The sequence below is a fragment of the Plectrocnemia conspersa genome, unplaced genomic scaffold (genome assembly GCF_051122295.1).
Source record: "Plectrocnemia conspersa isolate PC_06_02 unplaced genomic scaffold, ASM5112229v1 ptg000014l, whole genome shotgun sequence".
NCBI lineage: Eukaryota > Metazoa > Arthropoda > Insecta > Trichoptera > Polycentropodidae > Plectrocnemia > Plectrocnemia conspersa.
The window spans coordinates 27491402-27505684 of record NW_028277178.1 but is presented as its reverse complement, the minus strand read 5'-3'; the positions used below and the strand labels follow the sequence as shown (position 1 = coordinate 27505684).

At 28.8% G+C, this 14283-nt stretch overlaps 1 long non-coding RNA gene across 1 annotated transcript in view; it reads left to right on the top strand.

The window, feature by feature from the left end:
* Window positions 1–11767, top strand: part of LOC148226662 (uncharacterized) — an 87113-nt gene extending 75346 nt beyond the window's left edge. The window contains exons 4-5 of the long non-coding RNA XR_015812363.1: window positions 11157–11198; window positions 11751–11767. This is a non-coding gene — a long non-coding RNA (uncharacterized LOC148226662). The remainder of the gene's footprint in view (window positions 1–11156; window positions 11199–11750) is intronic.
* The last annotated feature ends 2516 nt before the right edge of the window (window positions 11768–14283 follow it).

The window sequence follows — 14283 nt, the reverse complement described above, 5'->3', positions numbered from 1 at the left end:
ATGGAAAATGTTGGTTCCCGAGGGGTGTAAAAGGTTGCTTTGGATTTTTCTATGGAATTTAAAAAAAAAATACAACAATCCGTTGTTTTGTTTTGTGCGTAATTAACGAAAAGATTACTTTTTTATATAACTTAAATGATTATAATTGTAATTAGCGTGCGGCAGTAGGGTACCGAAGCGAGTAATAACCGTGATTACTTAAGTTGCCATTGTGTCATTCGTAACGATATCTCGCAGAGTTGCCTGTGACATTTCCCAGTGGTAGTTATGGGTGTCAGTCCAGGTTCTAAGGTAAGGGTGACTGTGGGGGTGAGAAAGGGTAGTTGTGTAAAGCAAGAGAACAGAGCTGGACAGAAAAGGGTGTCCTGTGTCACATTATCGTATCGGATGAATTAATACATATACGATCATTTTTCTATTTTATAATTTAAATTGATTTTAGTACCTTTAATAATATAAATCTAAAAAGATATTAAATGAATAACATATTTGTAACATGAACTGTTTTAGTGTGAAAAACTAATTGCAATAAAGTATTATGTATGTATTTTCTAATAATAAGTGTATTTAAGAATCGAAAAATCTTTTTGATTTGTTTATAGTAAATTCATTTTATTTCAAAGTAAATATTTAATTATACAATGCAACAAAAAATGATACCATTTTTTTTTCATTACTTAATATAGTAATTTATGATTGAATGATTTTATGTTACGATTTATTTTTGATGAAAAAGTGTTTTGCAAAAATCCTCTTTTCATCTTTAAAATTATTTAAATAAATTATTGGTACTATAACTATATTGTCTATTAAAAATACGAATTAGTGATTAAATTCTGATGAGGTAAATAATAATATATTAAACGTCATTAATTTTATTGTATTATTGTATTTGTTTGAAGAAATCTAAACATATAAAAATCATGTAGATTGTATAAAAATCGTTATTTTCAGTGAATTTAACAGACTTATAAAGTTAGTAATTACTTTTATTTTCTTCCGTTAGTGTTTGCTTTTAAGTACTGAACAGAATAATAAAATATTATGGCATTCCAGTAATTATGATACGAATAGCAATTCTATTCATAGATACTTATACGTATAGTATATCGGTGAAAAAATTTGCTTTAATCTATTATTTATAAATAAATTATTATTTCTTAAAAGATTTTTCTGATTCACACAATTTTATTAACCCTTCAGGTTTTAAAATGTCGCAAAAACAATACCAGTATTAGAACAGTGGATTCCAACCTTTTTATACAGTGACTAAAAATTTATTTTAAAAAACTTATTTTTTTCTAGATGTAATTACTGTACAAAAAACAAATACAATTATGTGTAAAATCAATTTTCACGATTATTTATAATAGTAATTTTTATTGTGTTTGTAAAATCTTTTTAGTACTTGCTATTATTATATTTTTGTTATTATTAACAAAAAACATTGTTTCACAGAAATGAACAGATTCTAAACTAAACTGATTTAAAACTATACTCTTTTTTTGATAATCAATTGTGTCTAACAAGTTATATATTGGATCATCTCTTTTTTATTGTTCTTAAAATAGTATATATTCTAACAAATTAGCAGAGGCTTTAATCCACATTTTCTCTATAAATACAAGTCGTAAATTAAATATTTTTATAATTGTATAATAAACTAATAAATTAGATTAAGTACTGAATATTATAAAATTAGATGATGTGTTGTATATGTAAAATTATGCGAAATAAAGGGATTTTATTTTTTAAATATATATTCTAAATAAGTAAGGTAAATTTTAAAAGCATCTTTTAACATGTTTTTTAATTATATTTTTCCAAAAGAATAATTTTCTTTTCAAAAAAAGAAAAGTTTTCACAGAGGTCAACACTAGTTTGGTAACAAATTTAGTTCATTCAGATAATGTTATATATAATATGATACTTTTATAACTTAATATTTGTCATTAGTCAAATTTTTTTTGCAAAAAAATATTGTAATTCGAAAAATTTCATAAGAACTTTTTCTATGATTTAAAAAAAATAATCTTGTTGCTGAAATAATTTAGTGATTCTTATTTACCATAATTAACTAATTTTAGGATATCTTGGAGAAAAGAAAAATATTAGGTTGCATTTTTTATTCGATCATTTTTTTATGTGAAAGATCAGTAAACGATATTTTAATTGCAAACAAATTATAAACCATGGATTTACATTAAATACAGACAGCCAAGAAATTGAAAGCAATTTAATATTTTTTTGCGGTAAAAAGTAAATTGTAAAACAAAAATTTTTCACTTAAGTTTCTATTATATCTGTACCGGACAAAAACATTAGTTTCGTATTATTCACAAAAACTTTAGATTCAACAATTGTAAATAAAAATTTCTCTGCTTTTTTAATATTTGTATTGCCTTGTTTAAGATTTTATGCTATTTTATTTTTGAATTAAAGACAAGCTTTACAATTTCTTCTCCAATGTTATGATTTTTTGCGTTGTGCTATTTTTCACGCAATTTGAAACTAAGTAGTTTTGCCTTTTATAAAGAAAATAATGCAGAAGTAAGAGTATCAAGTATTATTTGTTACGAATTATTCTTAATATTTTTACAGTAATTTAGAGATTCATTATAAAAACGCTTTTGCGAATTTAATCCGTTTCGATCATTACTCTATAAACTATAGTACAAAAAATTATTTTTCTGTAATAATTCTAAATAAATGTTTTTTCTAATATTTAAAGAAAACTCTATTACGAAATATTTAGTAAAAGACAAAACTACATAAAATGATTAATACAATGATTTATGTAGGTGTGTATTTTATTAAAATGTACGTGATGTAATAATTTTGCTACAATTAAATTATTTTTTCTCGTAAAATATGGAATAAATGCGTTTTGAAAAGTCACTCCTTATTAATTTTTCTTTATACTTAAATTTAAAAAAAATAGCTTTACTTATCATCTTTATTTAAAGCAACTGTCCTATATTTTAAAATAAATTATGAGACAGTAGCATCATATTTTTGCTGGAAATTAATATTTGCTTTACCTTCATGCGCAACTACAGTTCAATCTGAGTGGGTGTTAAGCATTAGTTGGTTTAATAGCATTATACAATCTTCTCTGTTAATTTATAAAAAAATCAAAATACTAAATAGTACGTATACTCTTAGTTCAGGACCATTAAATAATGTAAAATAAATGTAGCAACATTCTTGCTAAACCCTTTATATCTCGAAAGCGAGATGGAGAGGTCGTCGTAAGATGTTAAAAGTGGCGTCGTATGAATAATCTGGGCGGGCATGTAAGATGGCACATGATGGGATGGGATGACTAAATAGGCGAGAGCAGCAAAGGAATACGTCTGAGGCTCCGGGACGTAATGACGTCCCAGGGGACTCCGCCGCGTGATTGGCGTCGGATCATGTGGGGCCCCGCGGCGCCCCCACGCCTCGTCCCGGGGGGCGACAGCTTTTTATACCGTAATGGACGGGGAATAAACACGGGACACCTGGTGACTCCGGGTCACCCACTCACGATGATTGTTTTGGATTTGTGGACACTTTAATCAAGAAACGTTATTATATTTTTGCCCCCGAAATTTCAGGAAACAATGACGAATGTATTTATATAAAGGTTAAAATAATCTACAATGTATGACTTATATATTGAAAACTTCATTGCAGAACACAGAAAAGGTTAAATAATATTTTTACTTTAATTTTCAATTTAAACTTTGTATATCAATGTTGTAATTCCATGATTAAATACTTGCGGTCCTTGTCCTTAAAATGCTTCATTCCGGCTGTTATGCTGGATATATTCGATGGAGTTTTTTTAGGTATATTATTGTTCAAAAAAATGAAATAGTTACTGAGCTTTATTCTAAATTTAAATTATCTAGTGGTTTTTATAGTGAATTTGACTGAAGGGTATCTAACTAAGTCAGCGACTAATACCTGAAAGACTTGAGCCCAAATCCCATATTAACTCTTGTGTTTTTTTAATTTTTTTATTCGTATCTTAAAAAAAAGAATTAGTGATTTTTTTTAATTATAAAACTGTTCTATGACAACAGATCATGTTTTTCTGGATTTTCCTGATAAATATAAATTAAAATAAAATTAGGCTAAGTCATGTAGAGTGACATCTATTGATTGTACAATAAAAGATTTAAATAAATAACATATGTTTATTGTAAGCTGTAATATATAATATTCAGCACGCAGATGAGTGGTGTAAGTCGCTGACTATTGACCTGAAAGACTTGGGTTTAAATCCCATATGGACCATAGTGTTTTTTAATTTCAATCAATTATTGAAGACCTAATATCAAAAAGTATCAATGTCCACTTTTTTCGAAACTTGTTTTATTGTCGAAATGCATAGTGCTGACCATTTTATACAAGCTAAATTAAGAAAAAAATCATAAAACCGCCATTATCACGGATTTTTTTAAAAGTTATAATATAATATATTCGTTACCGAGCGTTACCACTGCGATGTTGCCGACACGATTTTATTGCTTTTGCCGTAAATTTTTGACTTCTGAGAAGTGATAATCGTTTTTGCGCCCTCCTGTTGATCAAAATTCGGTTTGAATATACTTTGACCAATACTCTCATGTCAGAAGTGGGTATATTTTTAAAACATAAAAACCATCAATACCGGTATTACCAGTATTGACATTATTATTATTATTATTTGAATTAATTATGCAAAAAATAATAAGAGTACCGCTCGCATGATTCATCTTATTTCGATATATTAAAAGTTTTAATTAGTAATTATTTTTATTAAAACATTTTCCTTAATAATAAAAAAAATATTTTCGGGAATTCAGGCGACAAATCTTTCCTCTTTTATAATATATTTAAGTTATGTGAGGTAATTAAAAGCAATAATATTTAGTGGTTGTAAAATGTTTTTTATATTTATTTACTTAAAAATTAATAAATATAAATAATGTTTGTTATAATAAAGAACACCCATCAACACATATATATTATTACTTATTTTAATTTTATCGTCTATTCTAGTACAACATATCTTAAGTTTGTAACTAAAAGTTTTTTTTTATAAAAATATATATTTCGCACAATTTTTACAAATACGTTTTTTTTTATTTAAATATAATAATTGAAAAATACTTATAGGTAATATTTATCATTAGTGTCTAATGTAGCATATTCCATGGACTTTTTGGATAAAATTTTGTCTAAATGTACGAATTTTACTGTAGGAATAGCATCAGTTATATCTTATATCTTTTGGATGAAGCCATTCCAGCCTTTAATAATTAAGATATAGAAAATCATGTCTATTTACGTGGAATTTTCTCAATCACACGACACACCCTAGCATGGGGGATGTTATAGATAAGGTTTGTGTGTGTGTTTGTAGTCGAATGATAGGTTGTTGCGGTCGAATAAAATAGGGTTTCGGGGGTTGTTGAGTGTTGCTCGCGGGGTGGAGGCGCCTCTCTCGTGTGTGCGGTCGTATCCGGCACCAGACATTCTCCATAGTTCCAATTCCAAACATTTGACAATCCCCTCGGGGGACATTAGAAAATAAAATTTATATTTTATGACAGCGAGGCTGCGCGGCGGCTCCCAATAAACCCATTGTCGGGCGGCGCCCCCACGCCCGAGCCGCCCCGCGACAAACACACATGGGTCCTCAGCCGGCAGGACCTCCGAGAATCAACGAGCGATATTTAAACGCAATTCGACAGCTAATCTACGTCAAAAGCGTCCTATAATAATCGGTGATATTGATCTTATGATATTCCTCGATTCCATGATCATAAGAAATATTTTTACTATCGAGGCCTTCTGCCAATTTATGCCCTCTTAACGTATGAAATGTATTGAAAGTCACTATGTATTTTACCGGTAATAATTACATGAAACATCATAGCACTAAGTCACTTCCTTGAAAGTGTGTGACATCACACACTCCATATATGAGTTACTTCGGATACACTTCGGATACATATACTGGTGTTGGGCGTTCGTCGTTAGCGTGATCGCTGGTCCGGTGTCGCTTATCGCCAAAGGCCGAAAGTGGCGGGGGCGGGGGTCCGCGTAGTCGAAGGGGTCCAGATTCAGTTAGGGGCAGTTTGATCGGCTTTAGCGACGCCTGGGGGCACCTTAGGCGGCGCCACTCCAGAAGGGATTCCTGGCCGAGTGGCCACCGAACGAAACTTGGGGCGCCCCCGCGGCGCGCAAAAAGTTTTTATTGGGGCCATAGTGCGTGTCCGCCGGCCCTGGCGGGGGCCGCTTTATGGCCGTTGTTAGCGCGCCGGAACGATCGCTATTGAAAATTTACTCCGGGACCCGACTTACTGTGTGTTTGCGTTGTCACAATGTGAGAAAAAATATACGACAACACAGAAAAAAAATACCAAAAGCGATTTGGTCGAGTTAAATCTTCAATACGTTTTTCTTCGTTCAGAGCGATTCTCTCTCGATCAGTAAGCAAAGTGTGGGTCCAGGGAAAACTTTTAGAATACAATCGGGACCGCGTCAAGGAGACGCTCGCTCTCCTGTTTTGTTTAATATGTAGCTCTGACGAACATAATGTTAAAGATTGGCTGATTCCCAGGCGTGAAGTAAAACCAATAACATTCATTTGTTTTAACTACAAATCATAAAAAAAGTATACAAATAATTTACGAAACACTTTTTTATTATAATAATAGCGGAATATTAATTGATATCAATTAATTTATTCAATTAAATTAATTTATTCAATTAAAATTACATGAATTGAATTGTGTGGAATAACTATTTTTTCTGTTTCATTTCTATTTTGTTTTTGCTAGTGTTTTTTCTTCTTCTTCAGCTTTAGCACCATCTGGATAATTTAAAAAATCAATATAATATACAATATCAATTCAATATGAATTTTAATTTACTTAAATAAATTGAAATTATTGAATTATTTACCTTCATTGCAATGCTCTGGGATATAGGGCAATTTTGGTGATTCCATTTGGCGCATATACAAACAAATCGCTTGGTTTTCTTACACAGGAGCATGCAACGTATAATTGATCATGAGAAAACAGGGATTCTCCAAATTCAATCCGCGTACTTGCAACGATTGACCTTGTGATTTGTTTATGGAATGGCATAAATGTTGGAATCATTAGTAAGCGTGATAGCATCATATATTTACTTTTGAATTTTTACAGTTAAAATTGTTGCTTTAATAACATTTAAACCGCTCTCTAAACACTCCCGAAACTAATAGGAACAAACTGTAAAATTCTCAGAAAAATCGGTCTAGAAGTTTTTGAGTCTATAATGTACACACATACGAACTTTGTCTTTTATTTATATAGATTAAACCAACAAAATATTATTATGTTTACAACAATCTCAAGGATCGGAGACCACAATAAAAACAAACTCAATATTCGTATAAGCCGTCCTAATCTTTGTGTCAGGGATGTTTATTTTTATTTTAAAGAAAACGTTTATTGTTAATAAAATTATTAAGCCGTCGCTCCCCTTGAATTTGGCCAGAAAATAGCATGTCATTTAACGAAATACTATGAATCTTAATAAAATCGAAATATTAAAAAACGACTTCTGACCGGTGAACTTTTGCCCCTCCCCCTGGAAAAAGTTGGAATGACAGTCTTGATTCTAAACCAAAAATTATCAGCTTTTTCCCCAATGAAAATGTAAAAAAGCAATGGCATCTATCGCAAAAATATTTTTTAAAACATATCATTTTAGTGAAATCATATCGGAATACATTTTCACCGGTAGATATTAAATACAATATTTACCAGTGGAGATATAATTTCTCTTGAAGGTGCTAGTAAAATCATATGATTTGAATTTTTCCATACGCAAGTACGTTTTTCATCATTTTTACGATTTTGTTCTATACAGAAAGCTCAGCATCAATCAATTCTTCTCGTGACATCTTTCTACGTCACCTAATTATACTAATAACTATTTCTATAATAGAGTTATCTATAAATATTTTTATAATATTATCCAACATATTTTAATAATTAATAAACACATATTTAGTTTTATTCTCATTTATTTACATTATTTTTTAACCATATTTATATTTTACTTAATTCATTATTTAATTTATCTACAACTTCTTTAACATTATTATCTATGCATTATATTATTGTGTCATCCGCAAATAGATGTGTTTTCATTTTTTTTATATTAATAATTATATAATTAATATAGAATATAAACAGCAATGGTCCCAATTCAGACGCCTGTGTTACACCGTGAGATATTTTTTTATCATTGGAAGACGCATATTTTATTTTAACGTTTTTCTTTTTTTTTTAAAGTTCAAATTATTTCATTTAAACCGGCATTCTCAAATTTATTTTACATTATTCTTTTGTTTATTGTTTCGAAAGCTCTCTTAATTTTCTTTGTTTCCTTGGCTAACAACCAATTATTTATAGCAACGTGTAACGTTTTTCTCTGAATCATGATTGTTGTTCATATAGAACGTTTTGAGAAATAATGAAATCCTTTAACTTCTCAGTGTAACGTTTTTTTTAATCCCGACTGTTGTTCACATATAATGTTTTGGGAAATAACGAAATACTTTAATTGTCTGATTACCATTAGTTTCATCACCTTTTCTATACAAGGGAACATGTGAATAATTCTCATTTCCTCAACCATTTTTAATTTTAGTTATAGGTGTAATAGTAGCAATCTTCAAATTATCAGGTATTTCTCCTTTGGAGAGTTCTTTATTTACTAAATAATGTAATTTAGCTTCAATTATTTACCAAATTTATTTAATAATATTTACATCTAATTCATTAGTACTGGTTCCTTTGTTGTGAATTTTTTCTCAATGTAGTATGTATATATGAGGATCTATATACATATTTTCATTAATCTCAATATTTATTATGTCATTTAATTCATTTTTTTCCCATCTTATTCGGGACATTTTTTATTTGATCCATCAAAGTTCCATTTTTTTATACTATTCTTAATGCTTTGACTGCCATATTTCTACATTGTTGCTTTGTTTTTCATTTTTCATTTAAGATTTTGTATTTTACTCGTATTGTTTTTATTATTTTAAATATTTCGTATGATTAATCTCCTTTCTTTAAAGCATTTTTATTATCATCATTAAACTACGGTTTTGGGTTGTATCGATATTCTGTTAATAAATTATATTGACTTTTTATTTTACTATCTACAATATTCTTATAAATATTTTTCCATATCATATTAACATCCGTCTATTTTAAATTGGTAAAATATTTTTTTAGTAATATCATTACTTTATGCTTTTCTATAGTTATATCATTACTATTTGATAAAAATTAAATCTATTAATTTTTATAGCAATTGTGTTTCGTTGCTTCTAGTTTCAAACGTAATATGTGGATATTTTGACAAATTTTCTAAAAGTTCGACTAATGTGTCTTCGATGTGCCAGTTTTTATTATTGTGCTTCAGAGTGCTTTCATCAAGTGTCAGTGATAAAGTTTTTTTTAATTTTTCCTTGCGAATAGTGGAACGATGCAGAACGCGTTTAAACTTTCAACTGTTCCGAAAAAAGTCATCACCATTGGATCTTACTTGGGTGAGTGTGTTTCAGCCAAATTTAAATTATGGTTATTACAGTTTACAAATAATGTAATGTGATTCCTTGCAAAATCAAATGTATTGTGTTAGTATGGATTATTACCAACTTCGTTTTCCCTGTCAATCTTGCGCCCGGGGGCATATGCCCCCCTATGCCCCCCCTCCCACGCTACAGACCTGTATGTAAGGCAGTAAACTCATAATAGCTCTATATTACTCTCTTGTTATAGGCCTTAAAGTTGTGTACAGTGATAACATAATAATTTTACAAAAAAATAGGTCCAATATGTAAACCTCTTAAGGCGAGTACATAAATTTTCCGTTATTGAATATATTTTTGTTATTGTTAATTAGTTGTAAGCTGTTAATTTGTTAGATTGCTCGTCTAAGATTGGTGTGAAAGTTAGTTTTAATTTTTTTAATTATAATATAAAAATAAAATTCGCAAAGAGGTTTTTGTCAACTTTTCCTCTATAAATAAATGTAATAACATTGTAAAGTTAAACATAGATTATCTTGATTTTGTTGACTTGATTTCGTAATTAAGGAAATAACTAAGGTTAGGTATTTAATATTGTGTAATTGGATATTTATGTTTTTGAAAAAGCTATGTTTTGTACTTTGCAATGAGATTTGGCACTGATATTTTTGGTTAAAGTGGGGTCCAATGGTGTTGCGTTCAATCGGTACAAAACTGTTAATGGAGACTTGTAATTGACAAATAATAATTGTTTGTTTGTCACGCTGGACAAAAATGGTTCTAAATAAAATTAAGTGACTTGAGATCCCAATAGATGAAAATGCCGCAAATGCTTTAAATTTGTATTTTGTTATTTATGCAAAGCGTGTGTTTTAAAGAAGAAGTAAAAATATTTGAATGTCAAGTAACAAATATATTATATATACAATTTGTAAAAAAACAAGTCTTTCTCTTTCTTCAAGATTCTTCCTCTAAGACTCAAAGACTGTTATATTAATAATATTATATATATTAATTTAATATTATTCAAACGACGAAATTACAAAAATAAATGCATTTGTTGTGTGATATAATTTTTATTATTAGTCAAATAATGTGTGATAATTAAAAACAAATAATGTTAAAAATATTTCACTATCGCATCTCATTAATAAGTTATTATAATAAACCTAAAAAAATACTCTGGATCATTGAGGTTATTATTTAATAATATAATGCTAGTTCACAATTTTTTTATTATTTATAATTTAAATTGCCGTAAAAATATATTTTGTAAGTGTAAAACTATAAATAAAAATATAGTACGTTTAATTAAATATTTTTATGGGGCCTAGATGTTTAATTACGTTAATGTTTTTGTAAGGGAAAGGCTTTAAAATTAAAATAATTTCTCATATAATATTTCTGTTTGGTTTGAAACTTAGCTAATAATAACCTTTAACATTTAAAGATTTGCTCTTTATCTATTTATTTTTAATATGTTTTTATATTTTTAATTAAAAAATAAGTATATCATATTTATATTATGTATTTTTACTTATACTTAAATATACTAATATTTGTCTATTTCTTTCAGATATTGAAGGTCCAAACGACACTCTAGACAGCATGGAATCTGGTAGGGCATTATTTATTATCTTAATTCGTGTTATTTATAAGTTTAATATCCTAAAATTTCATATCAACAATTCGGGGTCAACGTAAAGGTCAGAATTTTTCCTCGGGCTATACACGGAAATGCTCCTACAAATCTTTAACCCTTTACTGCATTAACCCTCGTTAATGGACAAGTTAAATTATGAACTCTTACCTTATGATAAATCAAAGCCTATTGAACTGTTGTGCGAAGTCTAACAATCGAGTATCGCAAGTACAAATAACGAAACGGAACATAAATCTGTCACTCTTCTCGACATTCTTGAATTATCGTTCTTGTTTCTGAACAAAACCGTTCTTGTATTATGCAAAAAAGTGGTTCGCGACGTATGCGAAATGTATGCAAATTTGAAGGTACAATCTGAGATAATAAAGTATAGACAGGCACCATTCTATGCATTTGATAAATAAGAACTTCAATTTGTATCATGTCAATATGTACACATGCAAAAGTTAAGTATTGCAGGTGTTTCACTATTAAATTATTTAATTGAGTATATACTATTATATGTAGAAAATAACGTAACGTAAATGATATCTATTTTCCAGTTTAGAATGCACGGACTCTTTGTTCAGCATTTTCTATAATAGCTCTTAACATGTCTATTACTTCAGCGCTTGAACTTCTTTGCGAATGGTCCCAGGGTTATTGACATTTTTCCGTTCCTTGAAGTTACTGTAAGAAAAAGTACAGTGCTTTCAAAATTGACTAACGTATTTTTGTATACAATAAACTATGCAATAAATTTGCACTTATATGATTTCACAAAATGTCTCTTTCTTAAATATTATCGATTTTATTTTGAGAAAATCGACAAAAAATGTGACAAATGTTTAGTTTATTGCTATATTTATTTCAGATATTATTATTTGATTTTATGTAAAGTTATACTTTGAATTTATTTATTACTTATATATTTTACTCTTATAGTTTTAACCTGTTTCTGGCATTTTGATAACTGTTTTTTTAAAGTTAAATAATATAAATGATTAATTATATCAAGGACTGTATATATTTATCATTTTAATTGTAATAAATTATATGTAATTATATTATAAATTTAATAATCGCCTACTAAAGTCTCTTCTTTGCCTGAAATTTAAACTGGCTTATAATTTTTAAAATAGGAATAAAAAAATATATTTTAATCCTATTTATTATGTATGTTACAATAATTATATTGCTAAATGAACTAGGGCTAAATTTAATGCACTAAAATAACTACAACCGTTTCGTAATTTATAAAAATTAAATGACGATTGAACGATTTCTTAACCTCGCTATTATTCTAGATACAAAATATAAAATCATTAGTTACCAAACTTGATTTTATCGTGTTATTTTTTTGATGGATTTGAAAACCTTATTTATTTTTTCAGATTTTATAGTAGATAGATATTTCTTTAGGTTATTCAAAAAAACATTTTAATATATTTTTTACGTTTCTTTGTAGAGACGAAATTCAAACCATAGATAAAATTAAACAAAACACTTTAGAATTACATTATAATAAATATTGCACCCAAAAAGAAAATAGTTAAATAAAAAGAAAAAACGCCAATAAGTATACGGTATCATTCGAGGGCACAGACCCTCGGCGACGCGCCTTCTAGCAATTTTCAAATATTTTTAGAAATGTCTAAAATCAGTTTAGTTTCAAGAAATGTTGTTATCTTACTTGGCGAACGGTTGCCACATATTTATTTATTTATTAAAATAAAAACCTTGACTTACAAATTGAAGTAAAAAGTAGAAACCATTAAATATTAAAAAAAATACCTTAAAATTAGACGGATAAATCACGTGAAATATGTGAATTGACCAATACAATAATTCATTTAAAATAATTATCATCGGAAGAATTTCTTTATTGAAATTTTTGATTAATTTTGCAAATAAAGTAAGAGGTGGAGTTCTCGTCCCAAATTAAATTTTTAGATATCAAGCTTAAGACTTTTTAAGTTAAAATTTTCTTTTTTTAGTTGGCGTAATAACTTTTGTATTCATAAGTATTTTAAATAAAATTAGTAAAACCGAATGGTATTTTATTAGGTATATTGAAAAGAAATGACATTATTTTAAAATAGAAAAAGATCAAAATATATTTATTTTAGTGTTGCATAACCTTAAAATTCGATTTTTGTGCTGGTATTGTTTTTTTTATCTCTTTTAAGACATTGCGAATATTGTTAAATTTTTGGTCATATTTTTACGGTAATATTTTTTTAGCATACTTTTCGGCAGTATGTATAATTAAAGTTCATACTGATTTAAATTTTAAAACACTTTTTTATTATTGAAAAAATATAATTAATAGTTGTGTACTTTTTATTGCTTTTTTATAACATGTGTGTTAATACTAATTTGTTGTAGCGAATGTTTGGTATTATTTAAGTATGCTTGTGTTCTAATGTAGCAATATAACAAATGATCGTTTTTGATTGTACCTAAACTATAAATATTTGAGTTTTAAATTGTATAGTTACAAATGCACCACCACTTACTGCTAATATAGTATTGATTAAATTTATTGTTATTTTTTTTTCAATTAACAAAACATCGAGCAATCATACCGTTGCATATCCATTTGCCAACGTGCAAAAATCACAGAATGAAATTTTCATTTCGGACCGCAGGACGTGTCGACATTTGACAGGGCCGACAGGATGCCTCGTAAACCACCCCCAGGCCCTGCGCCCATCCCCATTCCACGGCTATATAAGCGAATTATTACTATTATCATAACATTCGGGCGTCTGTTTCGAGACCCCACCTGCCAATAAATATTTAATATTCGCGCCCGGGGTGCTCGCAAGTACGGCCGCTGCGGCCCTGCACACAAGTGCGAGAATGGCTGGAATAGCGCCGAATAGTTTTACGCCACCCGCTCCGGTTTATTATACACATTTTTCGCGATTACTTTTGTCTGTTTTATAGTCGAGGGGGCGCTCTGCGGCGCAACTAAAAGTTTTTTACTGCCAACGTGCCCTTCACTTATTAGCGCCGTGATGTTGATGGCGCACCTTGTCAAAAATGCATCGGCCCG